A 17,826-nucleotide genomic window follows, 5' to 3' on the forward strand; every position below is an offset into this window, starting at 1 on the left:
AGACAACGGCTTTGTTCTTTAAGCATGTCGTGAAGTATTGGGGGTTGCCCCAAAGCATAGTCAACGACCGAGATACTAGATTCACGAGCATATTTTGGACAGAGTTATTCCAGCTGATGGGGTCAGACTTAAACATGTCTTCAAGCCAACACCCTCAATCTGATGGCCAAACAGAGAGATTCAACGGTCTTTTAGAGGAATACTTGAGACATTTCGTCAGCGCCAACCAGAAGGATTGGGTTAAGCTCCTTGATGTCGCCCAACTTTGCTTCAATTCCCAAAAGAGCACCGCATCCAACAGAAGTCCGTTTGAACTGGTGATGGGCCAACAACCTCTCCTGCCTCACACCATAGCAACATCAGAAGATGGGAGGAGCCGCGAAGCACGATAGTTTAAGCGAGAGTGGCAGCAAAACATGGAAGTTGCTCGCGCATACTTGGAGCGGGCATCGAAGAGAATGAAGAAGTGGGCCGACCAGAATAGAAGACCGGTGGAGTTTGATGTAGGGATATGGTCATGGTGAAGGTCCTCCCAGAACAGCTCAAGTTCCTTAGAGGAAGAGATCGCAGGCTAATCTGAAAATATGAAGGCCCCATTCGCATCACTAAACGGATTGGGAAGAGTGCGTACAAGGTTGAACCGCCTACGTGGATGAAGATACACCCTGTCTTCCACGTTAGCCGCCTCAAGCCTTATCACCCAGATCCAGAAGACAGCAACCGCAACACCAGCAACCGCGCCAACATCAGAACCAGTGCGAGAGCCACACCAGCAACAGAAGAGTGAAGCTGTTATTTCTTCTTCTTTACATATATGTTTGTTTTGTAAGTCGACGAGGTCGTCGACAGCTTAAGTGGGGGAGGATGTTAGAATCCGCCTCTTTCTCTATGTATTCCCCTTCCTTTTTCCTTGTATTTTCCTTATGTAGTGTCTTATACGTCTTTCTTTTTGCTTTCTAGGCTCTAGGGGAAATTATTGTGTTACTGTAGTTCCAACGTTCACTAGTATTTATCCATGTAATCAATATAAAGCTCTTTATGGGGCGAATGGTTGAATGAATGAAAGCTCCTATCCGGGTTGCCTTTTCTTTAAGACTTGTGTGTTGATTTAAGCCTTTATAGATATTGTGCTTGCCTTGTTTTAAAGCCTCCCCACCAAACCAAGAGAACCTCAAAAGACGCCTTCCTTATTGTCGGTCCCGCTTGTGCCCGCTTCGAAATATCGGCCGTCACAAGCCCCGACTCAGCACTCGTTGTCGACGAGTGCTTTGTTGAGATACCTTTGGTCCGTGCTGCTGTGTGCCACGAACCCCCTTCGCTCTAGGCTTGCGTCCTTGTCGTCAATAGAGAAGTGCGCGCCGCACGATCCAGTGTCAAACTCTCGGACCGTGACACTAAGGCTATCATTATCCCGTCTCTCATGCTAGTCAAATTTGAGAAGGATGATGGTACAGTCGATTCCTTAAACGGGGACCAGAAGACGGCTAGGGAGTGCTACCTCTCTGACGTCAAGCCAACTATGGGTACAGCCGGTCAAGGTGAGCCCATAGATGTTGATAACTGCGATCCAGCAGTCCCGGCTCCAAGGGCAGCCGGGAAGAAAAGAAAGGCGGACCAACTGGCTCCCGTAAAAAAAGAAAACCAATAGCAATCACTTGTTGGAGAAAGGTCGGATGACTTTCGACCCCAACCGGCAGGAGAAAGCGTTGATGTCGTCCTGGACGACAACCGGCCCGACAGAATCGTCAAGGTTGGGACGGTTGCTTTTGAGGTGTTGGGGGCAGATTTGCTCCAACTGTTGAAGGAATTCAAAGACATTTTTGCCTTTGAAGTGGAAGAGATGCCAAGCGTAAGCCCGGATCTAGCTGTCCACAAACTCGTCGTGGATCCAAAAAAGAAGCCGGTTAGGCAGAAAAAGAGAAATCATGGCGAGGAAAGATCTAAAGCGGCAGCCGCTGAGGTCAAGAAGCTATTAGATTCTGGGTTCATTCGGCAATGCTACTACCCGGGTTGGATAGCAAACATTGTCCTGGTCAAAAAGCCAAACGGAACTTGGCGGAGGTGTGTAGACTACATAGATCTAAACAGAGCATGTCCAAAAGACAGTTACCCGCTTCCACAGATCGACAGCCTGGTCGACTCTACAGCCGGTCATGCTTTGATGAGCTTCATGGACGCCTACTCAGGCTTCCATCAGATACCCCTCTGGAAAAAAGATCTAGAAAAGACGGCATTTGTCACCGATTAGGGGTTATTTTGTTACACTGTGATGCCGTTTGGGTTGAAGAATGCGCCTGCTACATTTCAGCGAATGATAAACAAATTTTTTCTTCATTAGATAGGCAGGAATGTAGAGGCGTATATCAATGACATGATAGTCAAATCCAAGCTACAGACGAATCATCTAGCTAACCTTCGAGAAACGTTCGCCACACTCAGGCGGCACAAGGTCATGCTTAACCTTAAGAAGTGTGTCTTTGGTGTTGAGTCTGGGAAGTTCCTCGGATTTCTGATTGACCAAAGGGAAATTGAGGCTAATCCGGAAAAGGTACATGCGGTAATCGACATGCAGTCACCCCGCACTGTAAGAGAAGTCTAAAAACTCACCGGTTGCCTGGCGGCATTGGGGAGATTCCTCAGTCGGTCTGGCGACAAATGCCTCTATTTCTTCCAAGCAATTAGGAAGAGGTCAAGATTTGAATGGGGAGAAGAGGCTGAGGCGGCATTTCAGAAGCTCAAGCAGCATCTGCATTCTTTGCCAAGGCTAGTGAGTCCTCTGCCCCAGTAGGCTCTCTATATGTACCTAGCCGTCTCAGATCACTCCCTTAGTGCTGTTCTCCTTGCTGAGAGAGGCGGTAATCAACTTCCGGTGTATTTCATCAGTCATGTCCTTAGAAATGCTGAGCTCCGATACCCTATGATTGAAAAATTTAGGTTGGCCCTCTACAAAGGAGTCAAGCGGTTGAAGCCCTATTTCCTGGCTCATTCGGTAACTGTATACATTGATCAGCCACTCAAGCGCCCAATGACCACCATAGAGTCATCCGGTAGAATGATCAAATGGGTTGTTGAAATGCAAAGCCTGGAAATAACCTTCGAACCCAGGCGGGTAGTGAAAGGTCAGGCGTTTGCTGACTTCATTGTTGATATGACTAGGCCGGTGTAACCGGAAAATCCTGATCAAGTTTGGAAGCTGTTTGTAGACGGTAGTTCCACGGCAAACGGCTGTGGTGCAGGCATTATTTTTCATTTTCCGGAAGGGGATAAGTTTGAATATGCACTGCGGTTCAAGTTCCAGGCTTCAAATAACAAAGCAGAATATGAAGCCTTGCTAGCCGGCATGCGTATGTGTAAGGCAGCCGGAGCAAGGAAAGTTGACGCCTGCTCAGACTCTCAACTGATCGTTAGCCAATACCACGGTGACTATGAAGCCACCCATCCGGCTATGATCAAATATCTGCAGGCGGTCAGGGAAAAGGCTGCGTCACTTGATGATTCACTTGAGTCAAGTGCCACGGTCTGAAAACAATCAGGCGGATGCGCTCTTCAAATTGGCATCATCCGCCTCCTGTGATGCGCCGAGGACAGTCTTTTGGGAAGTCATGGATAAAAGAAGCATAGAGCATGATCCCATTGGAATTTTGGACCGAAGCGCCACCTGGATGGATCCCATCCGAGCTTATCTGACAGACGGCTCTTTGCCGGATGTCCTTTCAGAAGCAACTGCGCTCAAAAAGCGAGCTTTGAGCTTTGTTATGCACCAAGGAGAACTTCTCCGGAAGGGACACCTACAACCGTTTCTGAAGTGTGTAACCCCAGAAAGGGGAAAGGAAGTCCTGGAAGATCTGCATGCGGGCTTTTGTGCCTCGCATATAGGCGGCAGAGCCCTGGCTAAAAGAACCAGGCGGCAAGGATATTTTTGGCCCACTCTTGAGGCGGATGCCATGGACCTGGTAAAGAGGTGTGATAAGTGCCAACGGTTCGACCGGTTGATTCATCGTCCGGCAATGGATCTCACAGCTATACGCAGTCCGGTCTCGTTTGCAAAATGGGGGATGGATATATTGGGACCTTATACGCCTGCTTCAGGCGGTCGACGCTACATCCTGGTATCCGTAGACTACTTCACCAAATGGGTTGAAGCAGAGACGGTCAAAGGCATAAAGACCAAGGATGTGATTTCCTTCATTTGGAGAAACACCATCACCCAGTTTGGGGTCCCCATGTCTATGGTCTTCGACAATGGTCCTCAATTTGAGGCGCCTGTGCTCAAGGGCTGGTTGGGGGATCAGGGCATCTCCCATTGCTTTGCGTCTGTAGGCAAACCCCAGGCAAACGGACAAGTTGAGGCCTTCAATAAGATTATCTCAGACGGTGTTAAGAGGAAAGTTGAAAGGGCTGGTGGTCTATGGGCAGATGAGTTGCCTCATGTTCTTTGGGCCATCAGAACAACTGAGAAGGGGGCAACCGGTGAAACCCCGTTTCTTATGACATACGGCTCTGAGGCTGTTCTCCCTATTGAGCATTATGAGCCAACTCTCCGTGTCATGTTATATGATGAGGAGGCCAATTGGGAGGCCATGCGTCTGGCCCTGGATGCTCTTCCAGAGCGAAGGGGCAACGCCGCCTTACGACAAGAGGTCTACCGTCTGAGAATGACTAGAGCCTACAACAAGAGGGTACACAAGCGGCCCTTGAAAGTAGGGGACTTTGTACTCCGCAAAATGGAGGCAACTGGTAGGGAAAATGAGCAGGGCAAGCTTACCCCAAATTGGGAGGGCCCCTACCAGATGTTTGAAGAAGTTAGAAACGGCACATACCGCCTGGAGACCCCAGACGGTAGGAAGTTGCCCCGAACTTGGAATGTAGATAACTTAAAAAAGTACTACTTCTAAGAACTGTAAATCTCTTGTAATTACCGTATGATTAATGAGAACAGTTTGCTTCATTACGTTTTTGTATATCTCAGCCATGTCTTGTGCTTAACACAAGCGGCTTTCATCATTTAACTTTCCATATGCCATGTCTTGGGCATTACCCAAGCGACTTTTATCATTTAAATTTTCATGTGCCATGTCTTGGGCGCTACCCAAGCGGCACATCCGGTGACGCCCATACGGGTGAATTCACTGAAGAGAGCATCTCCCTTTTGGGTGATAAATTGTTCTAGCAGTCAAAACTCAGGCGGTTTTAATATTTGGAAATTAAGCCGATTATTTTCGCCTGAATGATCCATCGCATCAAAGAATAGCTGACTAGCACTCCCAAAAGTACAGCCGACTTTTCCTTTGAAAAGAAGTACCGATAGAAGCTAGCCTCGAAAAAGGCAGCCGGTACTCCCAGTACATCTAAACCGCCGCCTGTCCCTTCTGAAGAGGCAGACGTAGGATAAACATGTTAATACTAACTCAATTCTAGCGTTTAGCACCTAACGAAAAAACGCAACCGGCAACCTTGCGGAACAAAACCTATACGGTATTTAAAGCCGCGTTCTCACCCGGGTGGTATGTGTAAATTTCATCGGTCCCTAACCGGGGGCATACAGATAGCCGCCTGGCTAAGCTTAGCTCTACCAGTCACCTATCCGGGGGGCAATATACTCAACCCCAAATATACTCAACCCCACTCCGTCTCTGTTACACACGGCAATAGTACTTGGAGAAATTTCTAAGCAAAATTTAAAGTGCAAGTAGGGAGAAATCATTAAATAAAACCGGCACAGCCGGTAAGAAAAAATATATATTAATGTTCAAAATAAAAAACAATGGCAGAGTAAGCCGACTCATCCGGCGCGATTACAAGATAATGCACGGCACGCAGGCCGGGAGGTCGTTGCTATTCTATCTGCACAGTCACCCGGTCCGCCGGAGCCTGAGTCCCTTCCAGGTTAGACGGGTGGGGACGGAGCCAGGAGCAACTTCATCTTCGATTGCCTCCTCGTTAGCAGTCGCTACCTCCTCCATCCGTTTGAACTTCGCCTCAACCCACTTGTCATAGGGTTCAGGCCCCGGCTTACCCTCCTCTTCAGCCAGAATGGCAAGATCTGCGTATTTGTAGGCAAGCTCCCAGACGTTGAGTCTGTACCCGGATGGATAATGGAGAATGCTCTCTTCATCCTGTTCTCGCATTCTTGCTCATTCTCCTCAATGAGCCGGCTTTGTTCTGCTTCAAGGTTGGTCAGGAAGTTGACCTTTGCAACAGCCGCCTCCTTGATCAGGCGGTCATTCTCTTGTTGCAGGCGGGTGCTGGTCTTCTCCGCCTGATCCAGCCGTTTGAGGGGCTCCTCATGCTCCTTGAGCTCCTTCTCGGCGTTGTCCAGCGCCACCTTGAGATTGTCCAGTTTGACCTTGGACTCACAGAGGGCTTTTTGGAGGGTCTTGACCTGGTCCACCTGTCGCATGATTATAGATTTAGTTTCTAAGTCATGGACAATCATTGAATATTCAGCAACGTTATGTGCGTCATCCGCAGAACGTTTGGCTCTCCTTACCTCCTCCTGTTTGCAGATGTAGGCCTTTTTGAGCCCCTCCACGCGCAGCAGTGCCTGCAAAAACACAACCGGTGTCAGTAGATTTACCGGATGTGCATACCACAAATAAAATGCCGGGTGGGTACTTTCAGCTTACATCAGCTAGCTCGACCATTACACGGTCGGCATTGAAGGTGTTGATTCCAGGAATCGCCTCCTTCTCGTCCTGGGGGACGACTTTCAGCATGGCCCAGGCATACTGAGCTGCATCCGGCCAGCGGGGGGAATTATCTGCACCAGAAACAGACGGTGAGAAAGCTGCATATGCGCCGCCTACAGATTGCCGGCTGATCGGAGAATCTCCCGGCTGAGACTGAGAATAAGACTTAACCCGCATGGGCAGGTCAAGCAGCGCGAGGCTGAAGGGATTTGTACCTTGTTGGAAACCTCTCTGACCTCCGTTAGTAGATGGACCGGTTGTGGTCCTTATTAGGGTGACCTCTTTCGAGGTCGTTTCAGCAGTCGACCCACCTGGGGTCTTTATTGTTTTACCGTCGGTAGTGGCCCGGGCGGTGGAAGTGGTCTTCTGCACCTTAGATGCAGGCTCCTCTACAGTCGGCCTTTGCCGAATCTGCTTTTGCAAGGAGCGAGGAGTTTTGTTCCCATCCTGAAACAAAGTCACAAACGGTCAGGTGAAGAAATAAGCCACACGGGAGTAAAGCAAACAAGTCAAGGAAAAGTCAGGCGGTCTAACCTTCTTAGCCGCCTGAGCGGCAAGTTTTTTTCTCCAGATTCTCCTTGCGGATATCTGAAGCCTTCCTAGCAGGCGTTTTCGCTGTTGGCAACATGCTCTTTGCTTCTTCTGTAAAACACAAATCAAATACGTCCGGTCAAGGTCAATACAATAGCAAACAGACATTGTAATCAAGAGAAAATAGACATCCGGCATAAAACACGCCGGATGAGGTGTTTAACCTACGTTTTTCGAACATGTTGCTGAGCCCGCAAGCGGACAAAAAGGCCTCGTCCCTCAAAAACTCATGTTTGGGCACCCAGTTTCTGGGCACCCTTATTACCTCTCCGGTTGAGAGGGTGGAAGGGACGAGCTCAAAAAAGTAGGAGTCCAAGATTGCTTCCCTATCTCTCTCCAATACTGGGGGCAGCCGGCATTTCTGCCCCAAAAGTTCAGGTTTCCAGTTGTATGTCTGGAACTCTCTGTTTTCCTCATTAGTTGGGGCCTTGACTAGGTAGAAATGGCTCTTCCAGTCTGACCACTTAGACGGCTTGTCAAGCGTCATGAGGTATTGTGGGTAGGTGGTCAGGGTGTACCAGGCTCTCCAGCCACCTGGGCTCCTACTCAGGTAATGCATATGGGCAAACGCCTCCCATCTGGGGTTCAAATCCTGCATTTCGCAGGCGGCGATGTACCCAAGAATATTTACCCAAGAGTTTGGGGTGAGTTGCCAGATGCCCAGGCCATACCCCCTTAGTATGGCCTTTATTGTGTCGTGTAGGGGGAAGTAGAGCCCCGCCAAGAATGCCGCCTCGTAGCAGCCAAACCATCCGTCTGCATTGCGCTGGTCATCCTCCCAAGCAATTGTCCCCTTCGCAGGTGGGACCACCATTCTATATCCCGTTCCTAGGGGCCGTTTGAGGACGAAGTCAGCCAGATTGTCCTGCATCATGGCCCTATCCTTTGTGGAGACGGTGATCATCAAAGGATCACCTTTGGCTTTCCAGGAGGGTCTCTCCTCCTCCTCGCTATCAACGGATGGTGTTAGATAGCTAGAGCTGCTCTCTACAGGTCCAAGAGCAGAGGCGGAGGAGGAGGCCTCTTGGGATGAGTTTCTTCGTTCTACGGAGGCGGCTTCCTCACCGCCTCCCTGATCAGAGCCTAGGATGCCATCACTAGGCGTGCTGGGAATACCTCCGGGAGATCCCATGACTATCTCATTAGGGGTCCTCTCATCAGGCGGCAACTCGTCAGAGCCACCGCCTCTGTAGTTGGGGTCCACAGCCGTCTTCTTGGTTCTGGCCATTGTGTCCTGCACAGACACGGAGACGGTCGGATTGGGAGATAAACAAGGCAAATCCCAGAGGCTACAGCCGGTGTTTCCAGTTCTAGACTCAGCCGTACTAATAGACCGACTGGTCTCATTATTATGTTCCGGATGGGGGTATAAAGGGTCCATCTAACTATGGGACAAATAAGCGAGAAAATAAACAAAAGACTCAAGCGAAAATACATGGAATAGCTTGAAAGAATAGAGGCGGTACCTAAAAGAGAGAAGGAGAAAACCGCTTGATCGCTGGAAATTTTGTGGGATTGCTTGCAAAAACGCAGGCGTCTCTTGAGCCGACTGTGTTGTCTGAAGTGCAGGTGCAAATTTCGTTTTCTATCAAACCCCTTAGACGGTTGTAAGCTGGATGATCACGCGGTGTTTTATCTCTCAAATACCGCCTGCTCTCGGAAAATCAAAAAATTCGCAAAGTTTGTAAATGAGGATTTGGGGGGGGGGGGGGTTTGCCTATTTATAGGCCCCTCCTCAGAAGGCGAAGAGTCCCGACTCTTCACCTTCTGCTTCTCCCGCCTTTTCACCCAAACAACCAGAATTTAAGAGATTAAAAAAAAAAAAAAAAAAAAAAGAAGAGAGAGTTCTTCACAGGTGCCACGTGGCACAGCCACGTCAGCACCTGTGAGGGGAAAATGTTTAGGGTAAAAATTACCCTAGACACGTGGTCCAATAGGCAGGTGACACGTGGCGCATCGCCATTAGTCAACAGGGCTCCAATCCCCTGTTGACACGTGTCCTTGGTATCCTCCATGGGGGACTTGTTTGCCCTACTATAAATAGTGGGGCAAACCTCATTAATGGGGTATTCATAAATACAAACACTATTACCGAGCAATATTAATTGGGAAATTCTCCCAATCAGCGAGAAGAACTTTACCTATTCCGTATTCTTTCCTCTTGTGCGTATACTAACTTGATCGTCGGAGGCGAAGCTCCTACCAACCGGAGTCTTCGTGATCTTGCAGGTACAGGCATCCGACAGCTTAGTCTTGGAACCGTAACTCTCCCGCAGGACACATCAAAAAACCCCGAAACAATTATAATGATTTTTGGCAAAAAAAAAGGGACCACTGATGAGTGACATTTATGTTACCCTTATGGGTAGTGTATTGGTCTCTTTTCTCCTGTTTTTCTTAGGTTTTCTACCTCTTTTCTCCTCTTATGGCTTCCTTTTCTTTTATGGATGAAAAGTATGCTTATTTGCGCTTGTTTTGATAATCTTTATGCATAATTTTATCATCCCCATGCTCTCGTGATCTTTGCTATCTTTTGCAGGTTCCATGACGGTCCTAAGCATGGTAGGAGGCCCCTTGGCCAAGTATGGAGGCATGGACAAAGACTAGAGGAGCAAAAGGGAAGAAGAGGAAGCAAGAAGAGGAAGTTCAAGAGGAGGTGTGGCCGAACCTTTAAGAGGTTCGGTCGAACCAAGGTGTGGTCAAACTTTTGAAAAGTTCGACCGAACCTCCAAGGCAGTTTCAACCAAGTTTTCAGCATGTTTACAGGAGGGGTCGAACCAGGAAAGTTCGACCAAACAAGGATCAGGGAGGTTCGACCGAACCTACCCTGAGTTCGGCCGAACCTACCCTGAGTCCGACCGAACCTATACAGAGTTCGGTCGGACCTTTTCCCGTTTCAGCTGACTTTTTGCGGAGCTTCCTAAGCAATTTTGTAAGGGGTATAAATAGATTTTTTTGCTCATTAAAGAAAAAAAAAGGATTTTTCAGTTTAGTTTAGTTTTTAGGTTAGTTTTAGGTTTTTAGAGAGAGAAACTCTCAAATTTTGGAGAGAGAAAGTGAGGAGCACAATGGTTTTCATGGATTTTGGATAATCAAAGGAGGAATTTGATGATTTGAAGATCTCCATTTTATATCAATGAGCATTTCTTACTCTCTTCTCTCTTTATGCTTTATTGATTGCTTTGTTAATCATGTTTGAGTAGATTTCCTTCTACTAGGTGTTGAGTGAAGCTTTGTTATGGTTAATTGAGTTATTTGAGATAAATTTGATGATAATTGTGTGATTAAATTGATTGAATTGATGATGGCATGTTGTTTGTTTTAGATTGGATTGATCTCCCAAGATAGCAAACTTAATTGCATGTTAGTTCTAGTTTGACAAGGGATTGTGAATTAGAATTTATATATTTGATTGCATTTTGGGTAAATTTCTTCTATGCACCTAGTCAATGAGGGATCTAGGCTAGGAATTTGAGAGATTGCTCTTGATGGTAATTAATTCCCATTTTAATTCTTTCTTTGCATGATTGATTATCAAATCGATTCCCATTAACTTGTTAATTGTTCAAAGTGGATCTTTGCCCCTAGTAGACTTTGTAATATCTTGATCTTTATATGTGTGTTAGTGTAGTTGTAGTGTCCACTATCCATAAACCGACTTCGGCGTAGCTTAAGCATTAGATCGAGAACAATCCAACATTACCGTTCCTTGTGGTTCGACTCCGAACTTACCACTAGACTTGTTTAGGGGTTAGTTTTAGGATTTATAAATTTATTTGATTGAGTGTGGAATGTGCGACCGTTCTAACGCCCATCAACCACTTTTTTTTATTGTGGCCATGATGATGCCACCTTAACGGACCCACTTTTTTTCCTATGGTAATCAAAATTAATTTGGTCACTATAGAATACTATTTGACGAAGTAAAAATACTCGGGACGACATTGTTAATGACCTACATACCCCTAAATTTTTTTCAACCCCTTCCCCCTAATTCAATCAACCCCTTACTCCATACCACCACCACCAGTCCACCACCACCAAATTCACCCTACCATCTTCTTCACACCCTCCACACCGCAACCACCTTATGCAACGCCAACACCTTAATGCTGGTAACCAGCTTCTCGACGGCAAGAACCCTCCACAACACCACCACCTTCGAGACCGCAACATTGGCCAAGGACCATTGACCAGGACAAGAAACACGCGCGCCATCCCCATGCCTCGTCAAGGGAATTGAAGCAACTAAGGGAAAAACGCCGGCAAGTTTTTAAATTTTTTTTTTCGTTACAAATATTTGTCGGAGACGGCAACACCATAGTGAAGACATCTAGTGGAATGGTGTTATACGTGGTAGAGACATCTCCAACAGACGTCTCTACCACGATGTAGGACATCTGTCGCAGATGTCTCTACCACGGGTAAGACATTTCCATCAAACGTCTCTACCATGGATAGGACATTTCCATCAGACGTCTCTACCATTGGTAGGATATCTCCGACAAATGTCAACTGCGTTTTTTTTTTTAAATCTTTAAATTCCAAAGTTAATTCTTATTTTAAGCATTTAAGCCAGAAATTAGTCGAATTTATTAGTTTTACATCTAATATGTCTACTTAATTTGGTTTAATTTTGCAAAGTTATGTGTTCATTGCAATTAGTTTAATTTTAAGTAAATATTTTAGAAAATAAAAAATAACTGAAAAGATGTGTAGACATCTGTATAAGATGTTTGTGACACAGTATGGACATCTGTGGGAGATGTCCATACCATGATAAAGACATCTCCTACAAATGTCCATTCTATGGTGTGGACATTTGCAGGAGGCGTCTCAACCGTGGTATGGACTTCTCCCACAGATGTCCATACCATGGTGTAGACGTCTTCAACAAACATCTATAAATTTTTCCGGTGATTAATTTCTACTATTTCCAACGGCTATTCAACTAACCTTCGACGTTTCATCTTCACCGCTCAATGCTTTTGTGATAAATTCATTACGTCGTCCCATTCATTAGAATAAAAAAATAAAGGGTGGTGGTGATGTGGTGGTGGCGGTGGCGGTGGAGGTGTGGTGGCGATAGTGTTGGTAGTGGCGGCGGCCGGGGTATAATTCGTGGTGGTAATCTAGGTGATGTTGTGCGGTGGTCTATAATTTGTGGCTTGAAGGTGAGTATGGATGAAGAAGTAATAAAAGTGAAAATAAGGGTAAAATAGTCATTAACAATGTCAGCCCGAGTAATATTTTATCGCCAAATAGCAATTTAGGGAAAAAAAAAACTCATAATTTAGGCTGAACTAACATCTCCATGACAAAGAACCTTGATTGTTCCTCTTAAAATCATATACAAGTCATTTCTATTACTACTATTTATCATTACCTACCAAATGAGTCGTTAAGGGAGATAAGATAAAATAATATAGTAAAAAATAACAACAATTGCTAGTCTAGTCTTTAAGAGGACTAGCCAAAGAGAACATTCAAAGCTTCGCCCAAGACCTAACCTAAGCGTAAAAAACGGTTTGAAGCCTTTACGAGGTTACAAACCACCATGCCGGAAATAAAGATTTCCCAAATGTCACCAATAAGACAACCCCAAATGTTCATCTACTAAATTCAATCATATAATCAATTAGATGGTGCAACTGAGTACATTGTACGTCGATACTCCTAAGTATCAATCCCATACAAAATAAACATAAAGATATCTGAAAATTTCATCATACACCCAGGTGTACCATGAGCATGGTACACCCGGTCAGAATACAAAGGTTACTAAATAAATGCGAAAAGAACATTGCATACAAACATAAAGTACATGAGCAAAAAATATTCAAAACGATTCCCTCCTTGATTTAAGGGATTGATTTGTTATTTATACTCCTTTATTTATGAACTTGATTTATTATTTACATTTCATATTAATAGAATACTTTTGCTGAATAGAATTTCATTTCTTTGTTAAGAGAGAGAAATTGTATTTATCTAGAGAGAGAAACCATGATCAATTTTGAATTTCGAAGTGGTTTAATGTTATTATGAAGTTGATTTTATCATTTCAAATAATCTCTTAATGATGTAATTGATTAATTCATTGTTGAGAGACAGTATTTTTTTATTTTTTTTTCTCCTGTTTTCATGTTATTTTTCTGAGGTTAAAGATGATGTTCTTCGTATAATGATAAATGTTCTTTTATCATTTCTTGGATCCATATTCCATTTTTTTTTATTGATATGGATTATGTTCTTTGAGTCCGATCAATATTTTTTTGTATATGAACTATATGTTCTTTACATTGCAAACAATGTACTTTAATGTATGTAGATTAAAAAATGTTCTTTGCGTTTTAATAAAACAAATCATGTTCGTTTAACTTAGATAATATGTTCTTCTATATTAATGTTCGTTTGCTTTAACCCTTATATTATTTTGGGTATTATATTTGTTTTATCCTTGTGTACTTTTGTTTTATCCCTTATTTTTTTTGGTATGGTGTAAGAATTATTTTTGGTAGAACATAATCTTAGATAGAGAAATTCTGGAAAACTAAATATTTTGAAATGATTTGAAATTAAATACGGGGTATAAATCAATTAGTAATTATCTATTATCTTTTTAAAATCAGTTTATCAGAACTTACCATGTTTTTTTTTATATATCAATGATGCGTTCTTTTATAAATTAGTGATGTTCTTTACAGTTATCAGTTATGTTCTTTCCGCTTTAAACCGGGTGTACCATGCATGGTACACCCAGGTGTACGAACCAACGATTAAAAGATATCACCCATCCCACATATAAATATATCACCAAATAATTTAAAAAAAATAGACATGAATTTGTTTAACCAAATAAAAATTCAAAGTAGCTCATTGGGGTTTTCTTTTTTTATAAAAAAAAAAATACACAGTTACTTTTGTTTGATTTGTTGAAAATTTTAAATTTGTAAATTTTAGAATAATAAGAAAAAGGAAAAGGAAAATTTGGTATTATTAATCCCAACTTTGGGCCATTAATTAATCTTAATTTTCGATTATTTTTGAATAATTCCAACTTTGGGGGGCATATTCTTTTAATAGGCCACATGACCGGTGACCTGATGAAGGGTTTTTTTTTTTAATTTTGTTTTTAAAATGCCACATGTCTTATTATCATTGGTCAAAAAAATGTATGAAAGAAAAACAAAAAAAATTCAGATGATTAAAAAAAAAAAAAAACATACACAGCCACCCATTACCAATCCCATGCCCCCACCGGCCGGCCACCACACCGGTGCCCAAAACCCCAACTCACCTCCCTCCCTGCGCCGATTCAGATCCCCTACTCACCTCACCTCCTCCTTTCCCCTTCGTCGATGCCCAGATGTACCTCCGCCCTCCTTCTCTCCCACCCCGATCTCCCTCCCCCACTCATGAAAACCACCGATCTCCCTCATTAATTAAAATAAACCAATTTCAAATTAGTAAAAAAAGTATTATACTTGGTAAATTTCTCATAGGAATTATAAGCATCAACCAATTGACCAAGCTTGTAACACTGCAAAGATTGAAGTAATGGAACCAAAGTTTCATGTGATTGTCTGATCAACCTACTCACATCCTGTAAGAATCAATCAAAAAAATAAAACCCCCATAAATTTGTAATACAATATAAGATTAAAATTCAATTACTTGTATATTAACAATTGAATTTCTTTTATAAGCATAAACCCTAGGAAGAAGAAGAGAAAAATCTGGAAAATATTGAGAGCGTCAGAAACAGAGAGGAGTTTGGGATTGTTGGAGGAGAAAGAAAGAAGGCGACGAGTAAAGGTCCGTTTTGTGTAGCAGTGGCGTCAGAGTAGCTGTTGAGGTATTCCTATGTGGGGCGTTTGGTGGTTTTCATGAGTAGGGGAGAGAGATCGGGGTGGTTGTGTGCGACGCAATGGGTGGTGACTAGGGTGGGTGGAAGGGCAACGCTAGGGGTGGGGGAGGGCCGTCGAGGAAGGGGACTGGGACTGGGCGGGGTGGGGTGGGGGTTAGGGTGGTCCGGTGAGGGGAAGGGGAGAGGCTGGATTTTTTGTTTTTTGTTTTTTTTTTCAATTTTTTTGTTTTTTTTTTTTTTATTTTTTTATTTTTTTTTTATTTTTTTTTATTTTTTGGACCAATCAGGGCTTGACACGTGTCAAGTAACCTGTTACAATAGGTCATTGATTTTTGTTGACCGGTCATGACCTGATAGAAGAAAATGCTCCCCGAAGATGGGATTATTAAAAAATAATCGAAAGTTAGGATTAAATAAAGTAAATGGCCCGAAAAATAGATATCAATGATCAGAAATGCCCTAGCCTCCTCTTTCACTTCTCTCTCCTAAACACTAGCCTCGTTTGTTAATTTTGAAGGAGCTTCCATCGGATTTCACCGGTGGAAAGCCCCAGTCTATATTTCTTTTAAGCTTTTTATTTCTTAGGCTACAATAATGTCTCCCTCGAAAGAAAGGGTTTATCTCATTCGAAAGACAAGATTTTTTTGATCTCTTTCGAAAGACAAGGTTTTTCGATTTCCTTCGAAAGACAAGGTTTTATTTGTGTTTAATTTGATCTCCAGTTGTCCGGGACTACGATTGATTGTAATACCTGTAAATTTTGTGAATTTATAAATTTTATTTTTTCTATATAAGTTACAATTTATTTTATTATTTTATTAAATTATAAGACCTATTTAAAGTCTAGTAGGATTCTTTTTATAAGACTTATTTAAAAAAGCCCCATAACCCTAATTATATTTGGTAATATGTGCAGCTTTTAATAAATCCCTCAAATTTCTCTTCTTTTTTCTTCGTTGCTTTTCATTCATGTTTGTTTTCTCATCATCAGCACCTTGATCTTAAATACTATCTTCATATAATTTGTATTCTTTTGATAATCATATGTTAATCATCATATGTGCTCCTGTAACTCGCGTAACACACCAACCAACCATATTTTGTGGTAGCCTTATGGCGTGAGCTTCGGCCTATCTCTTGTTTGTTTCTCGCATTATCAATATAATAAGGTAATCAGACTCGTTGTTTTAGAGTTGCTTGCTTACTCTTATTATTATATGTAATCACACTATCAATCTTTCGGAATTGTTTGATTATAACTTATTGTTTGTATTGATTGTACAACTTATTATTGTGTGCCAACTATGTGCTTACGTAATTATATGTGATGGATGTGTTATTGTGTGATATTATGGAATCATATTGTATACTAGTTTTCTATAATTGTGTACTAGTATAGTATTTTTGAAAATTTGATTATTGGTATCGTATGAGGTTTTTTTTTTATATAATTACAATCTTGGAAATTTGGATGATTGATTATATGTGATTGATGGTCTCCAAGGCTTATTGGGAAACGAGTTGTAAGTTTGTAACTAGTATGTCTTGTAAAATGACTATGTTTGAATAATCCTGAAATTAAAACATTTGGGATTAAGTTGATTTTGTGCAATACTCGTGTGCAATGTGATCGGACAATTTAATCTATTAAAATGTACATTAGATCAAGAAGGGAAATGAAACCCGAAAGGGTGAAGAATAGGTTGCCCACTAGTGGTTATGGTTGCTACTAGTTGGTTTAAATTAACGTATATTGTTGTTTAGTCTTCCTCCTAATCACTGGGTATTAGTGAGAGGTGTGCACACTAGGGACATTCTGTTTAATTTATGGCCATTTGGGGTTACGCGCGACCCTCTGTGAAGTAGGTGGTGACAAGGAGTAGTCCCGGCTTACTGGCGTTCTCTTTCCCTTTCTTAACTAAAGTAATAAATTTTATGTGACAACTTAATTTTGACTTATTATTATTTGAGGTTGAGTTTGACAGGGGTTATTTTCAGAATACGGAGTTATTTTACCCTTGAGGTGTATATGTGTAATGTAGTTTCGAACTACATTGTTTTAAGTGAGTTAATTATATTAATTATTCTATTGTTCTTTGTATTTTGATCAGTGGTGATTACTCAGCTTTTTGCTGACGTGTGTTATTTTGTTGTGCTACTTGTGTTTGCGGCCATGTCTTTTTCTTATGGTGGCCCTGCGACGATCTATTTTGGAATTTGTCCTTAATGGTGAGCAGTTAAGTTTGTCTAAACAGGTTGATCAAGTGATCGTAGCTAAAGGAGCTCAAGTGTTTCGATTAGTCTGTTATAACAAGTTTGTAAAGTTGTATAAAATAGCTCACTTAGTTTATTGGGTTGTAATTTTTTGGAATTTTGTAAGCCTTAGCACTTGACAAATTGTTGAGTGTGGCGGTAATACCTCCGATTTAGGTGTATGCTTCCGCAATTTTATGCAAAGGTTGTTTATTTTTCTTTAATTCTCGTTTATTATTAGCTAGTAAATCGAGAGTGTTACATTGATTTTTGCTCGGATTCGGGTTACAAAATCCTTTCTCACAAAATTACGAAGCGGCGACGGATCTACTCAAAAAGTTGTATGAAACAACGAATTGAAAATGTGCCGAATTGTTATATTTATTTATTTGGATTTTTAGCACTTCCTTAATCAATTCTTGT

Source organism: Chenopodium quinoa, unplaced genomic scaffold, assembly GCF_001683475.1.
Source record: "Chenopodium quinoa cultivar QQ74 unplaced genomic scaffold, ASM168347v1, whole genome shotgun sequence".
NCBI lineage: Eukaryota > Viridiplantae > Streptophyta > Magnoliopsida > Caryophyllales > Amaranthaceae > Chenopodium > Chenopodium quinoa.